General features: G+C 40.3%; 1 long non-coding RNA gene across 1 annotated transcript; it reads left to right on the top strand.

Moving 5' to 3' along the window:
* The first annotated feature begins 933 nt into the window (after positions 1-933).
* Positions 934-11,221, top strand: LOC113629081 (uncharacterized). Its single transcript, XR_003436376.1, has 3 exons — positions 934-2,954; positions 3,724-3,850; positions 9,635-11,221. It is a non-coding gene; the product is annotated as an uncharacterized LOC113629081 (long non-coding RNA).
* Positions 11,222-11,423: the final 202 nt, after the last annotated feature.

Raw genomic sequence — 11,423 nt, 5'->3', positions numbered from 1 at the left:
ATTATTAATAAGTATAACATGCTTATCAGTTAATGCTGAAGAAACCTGGCAGAAACTATTTTAACCAAGTAACTAAAGTTGATATCACCAGTAATGAGACAAATTAACAATGTGTGTTTCTAGGTATGCACGAAGAAGAACACATGTGGTATGTTCCTGCCAAATATGCGTAAGTTATAAGGAAATACCAGAGAAACGCAAAGGCATAGTCTGTAAAGTAATTGTTCAGCAATCTTCAAAACTGACAGGATCATGAAAGACAGAGAAACACTGGAGGACTGTTTTACTTAAAGACTAAGTTAATGGGACTCATAATCCTGGTTTGTATGTATAGTCCAGTAAAGGACTTATTGGAACAACCAGCAAAACTTGGAGTCTGTAGATTACATGGTAGTAATGTATCTATGTTAATTTCCTTTGCTGTGGTTATGTTAGAGCATGCCTTGTACTTAGGAAATAAACACTGAAGTAAAAATTGGTAATGGAACATCACGTCTACAACTTAGTCTCAAATTGGAGGACTTGGGCAGAGAAACGTTAACAGGGTGGCTTGGTGAAAGGTATATAGGAGCTATATGTACTATTTCTACAACTTCTTTATAAATTTGAGATTATTTCAGAATAGAAAGTTTGTGAAGGGACTACCCTGGTAGCACAGTGGTTAAGAATCCGCCTGCCAATGCAGGGGACACGGGTTCAAGCCCTGGTCCGGGAAGATCCCACATGCTGTGGAGCAACTAAGCCTGGGCACCACAACTACTGAGCCTGTGCTCTAGAGCTCGTGGGCCACAACTACTGAAGCCTGCATGCCACAACTACTGAGCCCGTGTGCCATAACTACTGAAGTCCATGCACCTACAGCCCGTGCTCTGCAACAAGAGAAGCCACCACAATGAGAAGCCTGTGCACTGCAACAAAGAGTAGCCCCTGCTAACCGCAACTAGAGAAAGCCCACATGAAGGAACAAAGACCCAACACAGCCAGAAATAAATAGAAAATTAATTAATTAAAAACAAAGAAAAGTTTGTGAAAAATGTGTTGTTCAGTGTCAGGTATTATAGGAAGGTCAAGGAGGATGAAGACTGAAGAGAAAAGTCTATTAGATTGAATAATCAATCAGGCAGAAAGACAGAAGAATCTAAATGAAGTGGTGGGGGAATCAGGCACTCCTGTTTTAGGGTCCCGGGCATGAAATTTTCTTTACAGTTCAAAACCCTAAAAACAAAACTTTTCTGCTTTAAATTCCTACTGTACTTATTATAATACCACAAATTTTGAATGTCAGCTGTTACCTATATTATTCTCTTTCAAGTATTTTGCAAAAGTCCCTAAACAGACCGTAAGCTCCTCACAGGCAACAATTATGTTTTTATACAGCTGTGTGTCTAACCCAAGACCAAGCACAGGGCGAGGCAGCCTCCAGATGCTGCATCAACACCTAAATTGTGCTGATACCTCGCCATATACCAGCATGCGGCTAAGTTGTCTCTAGCTCAGTCTTAGATCCCTTACTCATAAGGGCAAGTCTATGGGCAGCTATGAGCCCTGCACAAGAAAAGAAATTTAAAAACTTGTATTTAGGGAAACGCTTGGTGGTCCAGTGGTTAGGACTGCACACTTTCACTGCTGAGGGCCCAGATTCGATCCCTGGTCGGGGAACTAAGATCCCACAAGCAAGCAAGCAAGCAATAAATAAATAATAAAAATTAAAACTTGTGCTTATTAAAGGCCATGCCAGTCACCTATCCAGAAAGACTGAAGTTCCATGTTTTGGATACATTTTTACAATACTGTCTAGCTCACAATGTTACTATATGTCATTTAAGAGCAACAAGGTAAGTATAAATTCAGGTTAGATTTAACAATTTGGAAGACACTGTATTTAAAACCTCTTAAAAACATTCTATCTAGCACCCAAAACTTGTTTGGACATGAATATGTAATCTGTGATTCTTTCTGTGGCAGAAAAACAAAAAACAACAAACTTCCCTTGTCAAAGAGTGAGACCCATGTCCAGTCACCAGCATGCTGAAAAGAAGCCTGCTCCACAGCTCTGGGGTTGTGTGAATGCCAAGTAAACTCAGCTCCTCCCCAGTCTGCAAACTGCTCTTTCAACAAAATTCTGCCCAACTTAGACTGCAGAAACTAAACTGTAAGGAAGGTATTTTGATTTTAGCCTGTTAGATAGGACTGCAAATAAATAGGATGTTGTGTCCAGGAACAGTCTTACTGACTGCATCATCCTCCATGAGACAATATTTAAATTTACTCCTGAAAGTTTTCAACTGAAAGTGAGAAATGAGTCCGAAATAGGTAATAAAGTGATTACAATCTCTTTGTTTAATTGAATGAGAAAGTTAACATTTCTATAAAACTAAGAAATAGAATGTATTTTATGGAGTTTGTGTTTTATGTTCCGCTAGTCTTGGGTCCCAACAATATGCAAACAGCAGTTTTACTAATGTGAAAAATAAATAATTGAATACATTTCACAAGTATATTATCTGCCCTCTGCCCCACTAAAAGTGATGCAAATTATAGTTTCCCAAGTGCCGCAGTGGGCAGCTGGAAATAGTCTCTGTCCAATTATACAATGAGTTCTTTTGAGTTCGGGAAGAGGGTGAGGGAGACTGAAATCACAGTGCATCAGGCTTGAATGTCTTTGTATATGTGTGTATGTTGGGAAGCTAATAAAGTGGTAGGTCAGTCCCTAATTCAGTTTGGCTTTTTTTAATGCTACACTCCAGTGCCTGAAAACTTTTACTCTTAAGGAGCAAGGACTGTGTACCTTACTAAGTGCCTAAGGCCAAAGTGTCATTTTGCATATGAGGGAGTGCTGAGTTTGCTGTCAGCCAAGCCTTCTGCCTCCCAGGAGCCCCTGCTGGAGTTAATTCACGTCCAGCAGTTGGGGAAATCTTCAGAATGTTAAAGACTGTCAGCTGCAACTTGGAGAGGTAAGAGAGGCTGAGTCTTAGAAGTAGCCAGTCCAGAGTTTGTTGGAAGAGGCAAGCGATGAGGGGGTAGCAGAGAGCACTGAGTTAGTCTCAACTCCACCATTTGCTAAGGCTGTCTCTCTCCCCTCTTTGAGCCTGGGTCTTTTCAACTGTAAAATCCAGAATTTGATGCCTTCCCAGCATATTCTACAGGCTCTAGTGGCCTTCCAATAAATAATGGATATAAAAGTTCTTTTTAAACTGCAAGTCACTGTATAAATGTGAAGAATTGTCAGATCACATCAATTGGAGATGTCACTTGAGTTAAAACTTGAAAGGAGTTTGTCAGACTGGAAGGGAAATTTCAAGCTCAGGGACAAAGTATGATCTATGCTGCAGAGATAGAAACATGCACAGCATGTTGTAATGGCAGGATATCCAGGGTGCCTAAGGCCCGCCCAGGGTAACTACGGTGAAGAGACCAAAAGGAACCTAAGAAAGTGTACTTGGGAGAACTTAGAGTGCCTTCTCAGAAACAGAGGGTATTGTCTTGAGATGGGAAGTAATCAAAAGCTTTTTAATGAGGGTGGCAGTCGATGTGGGCAACATGATTAAACTTCTATAATGGAAAGTATGGCAGTAATATGTCAGATAGATTGGGAGGCAGAATGGACAGTAGGGAAGCCTGAGGGTGGGGGAATCAAGGGAATCAAAGGTTTAGACCTCAGTCTAAACCTGAGGTTATGGTGATCAACGTTAATCGGCAGTCTGTTCACTTTTGTTTCTGCAGTACCAAATATGCCTGCCAGATTTGTGAGAATGTGGCCGAACCAATGAGATAGAAGGTGCAGATCTTAAATCTACTGGAGTTGGACACGTCAGAAATGGATAATAAGTACTACAGATCCTCACACAAGGTAAGTCAGATGCCTCTCCTTCCTCTAGGGCTCAAAGCTAAATGGGATAAGGGTTCCTTTACAAAAGTTGTTCTTTGGGGAATCAAATTCCAGTTGTATCACTTGGAAGTGGATTCTAAATCTGCAAAAAAAAAAAAAGGTAGTATCCTCCCAAGAAGGTCGCTTAATAAAGGATGGTTAACTCTTTAAATGTTACTTTTACCTAGCTGGACTCTCCTAACCTTTTAAAGCTTGGAGTCTGGAGTCTAGGAAAGAAAAAGAAAGTGAGGCAAGCAGCAGTGCCCAAATTGAAGCCCAAGTTGCCCTCCCTCAGGGACTTGAGAATCTGTGTATATCACAGCATGACCTCCTCCCCAGAACGTTTCAATGTTTACGTGATATTTATGTTAATGTTTAAACGTTTAAAATGGATACTACAGCCTTGAGAGAGAGAAAATTGACCTTAACCCGCTAAAACTTAATAATAATATGGAGACCAACACTGCTAACCCATGTGGGTCTCAGGACATGCCCCCGCCCCCCATTCCTTTTCAGTTTGATATCAAGTGTGTTCATGCTTCATGTATTTTTTTTTTAACAATACAAGGTGGATGATTCTTCTTTTTATGTTCCTAACTTATAAATAGACCAACTTGTTAAAAGACTAGCAAAAGCAATATTAACAATTCTGAGAAATGATTTCTGTTTATGAAGGAAGAATAACTGCAGCTCCAGGAGAGTAGTCAACCTTTGTGAGAACTGGCTGGTAGAGGTCTCTGGGGCAGCTCTGTATCCACCAACTCTGTGCCTTTTCCTTTTCCTCTGGGGTTCTGTCTAGGTTTGTTCCAGCTCTCCAGAATGCCTACATGCATACCACTGGCTCTGGAAGGGGAAAGGGACTGATGGTATTAACTGAATTCATTTTGCTGGAAACTTACAGGAGGCTGATGTCATTCACTGGAAACTGCAGCAAACTTGGCTATTCCCTTGCCCATGGGAGTATTGGGTTTTTGAGAATCTTTTTTGTTATATAAGTACCTCATCCATAGATGTGTCATTATTGAAGATTCCACCTCAATCCAGTATATTTTTGGACATTTTTCACCAAAAACATTACTTTTAAATAGTATTACATAATTTTGAATATTTAGCATCTCAGGAACTCTGAAAACTTTATTGGGCTGATAGATATCCTCTTCAGACCTCATATCAGAACAATCAAATTTCCTTAAAACTAGAAAAAAAGTGCTACTGAGTCCATTGAACCATGTAATCAAACGAGGACCCGATCACGCCTTCATGTGTTTTTAATCCTAGTTGGAGGTATTCTCTCCTCCTGCTATTTTTTGCTCTCTTAGTCATGGACCTTGTCTCAGAGTCCTTTAGCTGTTCCTCAAAACTCCTCCCAAGTGACCAGGATTTGCCTTAGGCTCTGAGGGAAATACTTAAGTGGAGAATTTCCAAAAATATTTCCACAGTTTAGACAATGGTGCCATTAAATAAATATACACCTTCTCCAGTGACTAATCCTCTTTACAAGTTTTTATAATTGAATGAAATTTTTTTTCTTTTTTTTTAAATTAATTAATTTTATTTATTTATTTTTGGCTGCATTGGGTCTTCGTTGCTGTGCACGGGCTTTGTCTAGTTGCGGTGAATGGGGGCTACTCTGTTGCAGTGTGTGGGCTTCTCATTGCGGTGGCTTCTCTTGTTGTAGAGCGTGGGCTCTAGGTGCGCGGGCTTCAGTAGTTGTGGCACGTGGGCCCAGTAGTTGTGGCTTGCGGGCTCTAGAGCACAGGCTCAGTAGTTGTGGCGCTCGGGCTTAGTTGCTGCACGGCATGTGGGATCTTCCTGGACCAGGGTTCGAACCCGTGTCGCCTGCATTGGCAGGCGGATTCTTAACCACTGCGCCACCAGGGAAGTCCCTGGAATGAAATTTTTAAAAACTAACAGCCACATCTCTCTACATTGACGCCTCCCATGGATATGGAATACTTTGGTATATGGTACATTTCCTGTTTTATGATTGCACAGTGACTTCAAATAGCTATGAGTAACTGTGAATGCATTGACCAAGAGGGACTGTCTTACTTCCTTCCTCTAAGGGTTAACTGCTGCTGGGCTCCCCTAGCATTTTGATTTAATTTCTGATACATTTGTTAAATTACAATTACTCATTTACCTCCACCAGATCTTGAAGTTAGAGTTAATGTGTTTTCTCCTATTACACATCTGCTATGCAGTCTTACCCTAGTACCTGGTGTATAGTGGATGCTCAATGTTGGTTAAATTAAATGAATTTACCCTGATTTCTATAGTCAGATAGATACTGGTAGCTTTCTCAGGGACATGAGTGATCAAAATCAAGTAGGCTTCTATCTATACTAGATTAAGCATTTTACTAATTTCATAGAAAAATATGTGTAAAACAATAAACAAAACATTCATGTAATTGATAATTAAAGAGAAAAGATGGGGGCACCGGATATAGGGAAACCTCCTGGGAAAGATTAACAAGTTAGGAGTGTTGTGAGTCATATTTTTTTTTCATTGTTTTACAATCTTAACAGCTTTTCTTAGATTCCTTCCTTTTGAGCTGTGGCATAACCTGAATATTAGGGTTGTTTTTTTTAACCCCACCCTGGTTGCTGTAGTTGATGAGTCATAGAAACCAGAGAAGGGAAAAGACCAGTGAAATCATCTGGTTTATCTCCAAATTAGGGAGTGGAGCGTTGGGATTTGGGGAAGACTAACTTCTCATTTGAAAAGACAAAAGGAAAAAACTGCAACTAGAGCTGATTAGAGCAGCTCACCCATCTGTTTGCCTTTTGCTTCTAACACAGTCCTGAGATCCACCCTGTTAGAAAGCAATCAGGAATTCTTATCAAGGGCCCCAGGAAAACCAGATGCCAAAGTGTTGAGGCGTTGAACCAAAATTCTACTGCCTGAATAATAAAGTCGGATTATGAATCTTTCAGTGATTGTTTTAATGGAGTCTTACAGAATTTGAAACTCTGTTTTTAGCAAGGTCTTATAAATTTAAGAGCTGGCAAAAGCCTCACAGAAGATCTGGGCTAAAATGCCTAGTTCCCAGATGCAGAGACTAAGGTGGAGATGATAAGAGATGATAGGTATGCCTAGGTCAGGAGTACAGACTGTCAGTCCCTTTCTCTCTGTGTCACAGTCGCACAGTATCCTCCCTCACAATGCTCTCTTCCACGGTCATCGTCCTCCTCTTCTCCTCCTTCTTGTTCTCCTTTTTTGCATTGTTGGCTGAAGCAATGGCAGAGACAGTTCAGCAGCCGTGTCTGCTCTTCATGTTAACCAAGACTGACCCCCAGGTATTACATGAGCTTGGGCCACAGAGGCAAGTGGATGCCACTTCAGCCTCACCTGCAGCCTGTCTACCACGCTTCTTGATCTCCTCCTACTTCTTCTGTGTCGTTCCAGCTGCAGAACCTTGGCCTTATCTCCTGTTCAGACTTTGCCCTTGTCCTTTGAAATTTTTAACAAATCATAGTGTCCTCACCTTCCCCCTTGATACCTAGCTTAGCTCTCCCCCAACTTTTGATGACCCATAGCATCCCTGCTCCAACTTTGGCCTCTTGGGTTGCAGAACCGGCTTCATACTGCTTGCTCTTTGCCAATGTCCCCTTACAAAATGGGGAGGACTCTTTGAGCCTTATCAATGCTGATAGCATCTGTATATCCCCAATGTAAATCCCCATATCTAGTTATCTGAGTATGTTATCACAGGTTCACATTATTAGAAATCTAAATTCCTTTGCAACATTAGAGATATTCAACAGTTGCCTGTTATTTTATTTTGATAATATTCTAACAGACTTATTTTACTTTAAAGTGATTTTTTCAGTCACAGCTATACATTTGAATAACTTAGGGACTAAAAACATGTTAGGGTCTCATGACCCAAAGACTCTGAATGAAAACAACAACTTTATATGGATATATTCAGTTATGCAAGGGGTATTCTTCCCAACTACAAAAATGGAATGCAGAGAAAGAAGTTGGCCAGTTGTATTTAATAAAAATAATCTATTGATCTCCTTGCAAAGAGATATAATTTTGTTATTCAACGTATTTCCATTTAGAAGTCCTGTTGGGTCTGTTTGTTTGTTTGTTTGTTTGTCTTTTGCAGTACTCGAGGGGCACAGGCTCCGGACGACGCGCAGGTTCAGCGGCCATGGCTCATGGGCCCAGCCGCTCCGCGGCATGTGGGACCTTCCCGGACCGGGGCACGAACCCGTGTCCCCTGCATCGGCAGGCGGACTCCTAACCACTGCGCCACCAGGTAAGCCCTGTTGGGTCTGTTTTAATGAGTAGATAAGACCTGTTTACGTTTAGTAACATCCATGTGCCTATAGACATTAATGTGCCTAAATCAGTTACATTTGAATATTAAGGATTGAGTTTTAGAGCTAAAAGAGAATTTGAAGATTTTCTAGTCAAAGCCCCTCATTTTCCAGATAAGAAACAGAATCATAGATCCTGGGTAATTTGTCCAAGTAAACTCAATTAGGATAGGAGCTCAGACCAAAACCTCTGCTTCCTGGGGTTGATGATGACTAGCACAGGACTCAGCGATAGAGTACAGTCCAGCAAAGTCAGGGCTTTAAAGATGCAGAGCCTGTCATGGGCCCACACTGGGCGAGGTGCTGGAGTTGCAAAGACGAACAGGGAGCTCCCTGTCTAATGGTACAGCCTGGTACGTAAACAGCCATAGTGCCATGGGATAAAGAAGTACTGCAAATAAGACAAAGGTTACGTGAATAAAGAAGTCTATTCTACCCTTCCCATAAACCTCATGCCACGAGGTATCTTATTTATTATATTATCTTGCTTAGCAAACCTTTTTATTTTTTCTATATAGTATATGAACTGTGTAAGCTTTGGCCCTACCTAAGTTATATTATCATAAATTATGATTCGAGGAATCAAAATCAAATGAGGGACTTCCCTGGAGGTCCAGTGGTTAAGACTGCATTTCCACTGTGGGGGGCACAGGTTCGATCCTGGTCAGGGAACTAAGATCTGATGTGCCATGCGGCGTGGCCAGAAAAAAAAAAAGAAATGTTGGTTTAAAAAAAATCAAATGAAATTTTACTGTATTGAGTGTTTTCTGCAGAGGGTGCTGTGATATCCAACTTTTACTCTATAGTTTTTTAATTGTATTTTCTTGAATATATTTGAAAAAATACCATTAAGAAGATTGAAGTTTTCCCCAGAGCCTGCCACAAGCTGTTATAATCTTAGTGTGTAAGATGGAAGCCCTCTTTTCACTATTTATTTTTTCATCTATGTTTAAAATTATAGAAGTAATATGTATTCATTGTTAACAAAAATCAAATAATATAAAGAAGTGTATAAAAGGTAAGCATTCTCCTTTACACATACACACCAATTTTCTTTCCCAAGAGCTAATCAATATCAGCTTGGTCTATATCCTTCCATATATTTGCATGTGTGTGTATATACACTTTTATACACCTACACACATATATAAATATGTAAATGTACATACATAGCTATTAACTTAAAACTAGAGTCAAATTAGTATTATTAGTCTAATTGACTTTTTTTAACTCAGGAGTTGTAAGGTCTTTAAAGTATAAAAATATTGAAACACTCAAAATGTATCTAGTAGACATTTAATAAAGATGAAAACATTTGAAGTATAGTTATCTTTATGTGTGTTTTCATACTCACTAAACATTTTATTTTATGAAAAATACTGTCCTATTTTAAGCAAACTCTTATGGCTAAGAGATATATTTTTTATTACAGAATTAGGATTTTTCCAGACACTTAGCACCTAAGTAATATTTGTATATATGTTGTGGAAAATGCTGCTTGAAGGAATGATAGAGGCTGAGAGAGTTTGAAATATTTATCCTCTGACTTGCCAAACCATAAAAATGCAACAAAATGTACTGAGGTAAGACCTAAGATGCTACTCTGATGGCTCAGGAAGCATCCCAATATCTCAGCAATTTAATATAAGAGTGATCATGATAAGGTGGATATGTGTAGCCAGATCTGTTTTCATAATGTTTTATATATCAGTATTGTAATAACTTAGCACGCCAACAGACACAGGTTTACACTCACATTCTGCTTTCTCTTCTGTTTTACTCTATATTTTTGAAAACTGTCCATACTGATATAGCTTCAGTCGGTAATAGCCTCACTGATGGGCACTTAGGGCATATCAACCTTATAACGCTACAATAAAAATCCTATACACATATGTTGTGGTCATGTATGACACCCTTTTCAGGATAGCTTTCTTGAAGCAAAATCACTGAATCGAAGGGTATGAACATTTTAAATATTGATAGATACCGCTAAATTGCCTTCTCACCGATAACATATAAGCATTTCCATTTCAGCCATTTCCAACCACACTGGATACTATCAGCCTTTTAGTTTTTGCCAGGTAAGTTTAAGTATGAATAAGGACAAGGTAATGTTTTATGGAGAGAAATCCAGTAGTAAGAGGTACTGGGTAAGAGTGTGGGCACAACCAGTAACAACCAAATGCCTGTCCTCCAGGGGCTCCTGCCTAGTTGCAGAGACCAACAAATAAAAGAATAACGATGCAAGGTGATAACTGAGAGAGGAGAAGGACATTAAAAACGTCAAGAGAAACAGATTAGCACCAAATCTGCCTGCAGGGCTTGGGGAAGGTTTTCCTTCATGAGAAAATAATATTTGCTCTGATGATTGAAAGACGAGGAGAAACTCACTATTAAGGAAGGTGGGAAAGGGCATTCCAGGCAGGGAAGCAGCGTGGAGAAAGGCATATGGAGGCGTGAGTATGATTGGCAGTGGTGCAAGGTGGGAGTGAAGGGAAAGATGTGGGCAATTGGCTGTCAGGTCAGTCAGACCCTACCTACCAAGAAGGGTTTCCAGAGAGGGGTCATGTAATCAGAACTATTTCATAGAAAGATATTCTGGATGCCTTGTAGAGAATGAATTGAGACTAAAAGTATATGTTACAGCTGGGAAAGAGAGGTTGAAGTCACTGCAGACATTTCCCTGAAAATATCTGAAAACAAAACAAATTGTGGTTTGACCACACAGAGTACTCTGTGTGGTTTGGGTCATGATACCTTTATTCAACAAGTGTGTATTGAAACCGTACCATGAGTTCAGCAGAGCTAGATGCTGAAAGAACTCAAAAAGCCAATGAAATAGCCACTGTTTTTTCAACACCTACAATACACCAGGCACTTTTTATACTTTGTCTAATCTTTACATTTGTCCTGCAGTATCACAAATGAGAAAACTGCGGTTGTTAAAGAAGCAGAGGGACTTCCCTGGTGGCGCAGTGGTTAAGAATCCACCTGCCAGTGCAGGGGACACCAGTTCGAGCCCTGGTCCGGGAAGATCCCACATGCCACAGAGCAACTAAGCCCGTGAGCCACAACTACTGAGCCTGCACTCTAGAGCCCATGCACCACGACTACTGAAGCCCGCATGTCACAACTACTGAAGCCCGCACGCCTAGAGCTTGTGTTCCGCAACAAGAGAAGCCACCACAATGAGAAGCCCGCACACCGCAACGAAGAGT

The sequence above is a fragment of the Aethalodelphis obliquidens genome, unplaced genomic scaffold (assembly GCF_003676395.1).
Source record: "Aethalodelphis obliquidens isolate GAN/ISIS:26980383/991018 unplaced genomic scaffold, ASM367639v1 scaffold26, whole genome shotgun sequence".
Classification (NCBI taxonomy): Eukaryota; Metazoa; Chordata; class Mammalia; order Artiodactyla; family Delphinidae; genus Aethalodelphis; species Aethalodelphis obliquidens.
Note: the sequence above shows the minus strand (reverse complement) of the source record. Positions and strands in the feature narration are given on the sequence as shown.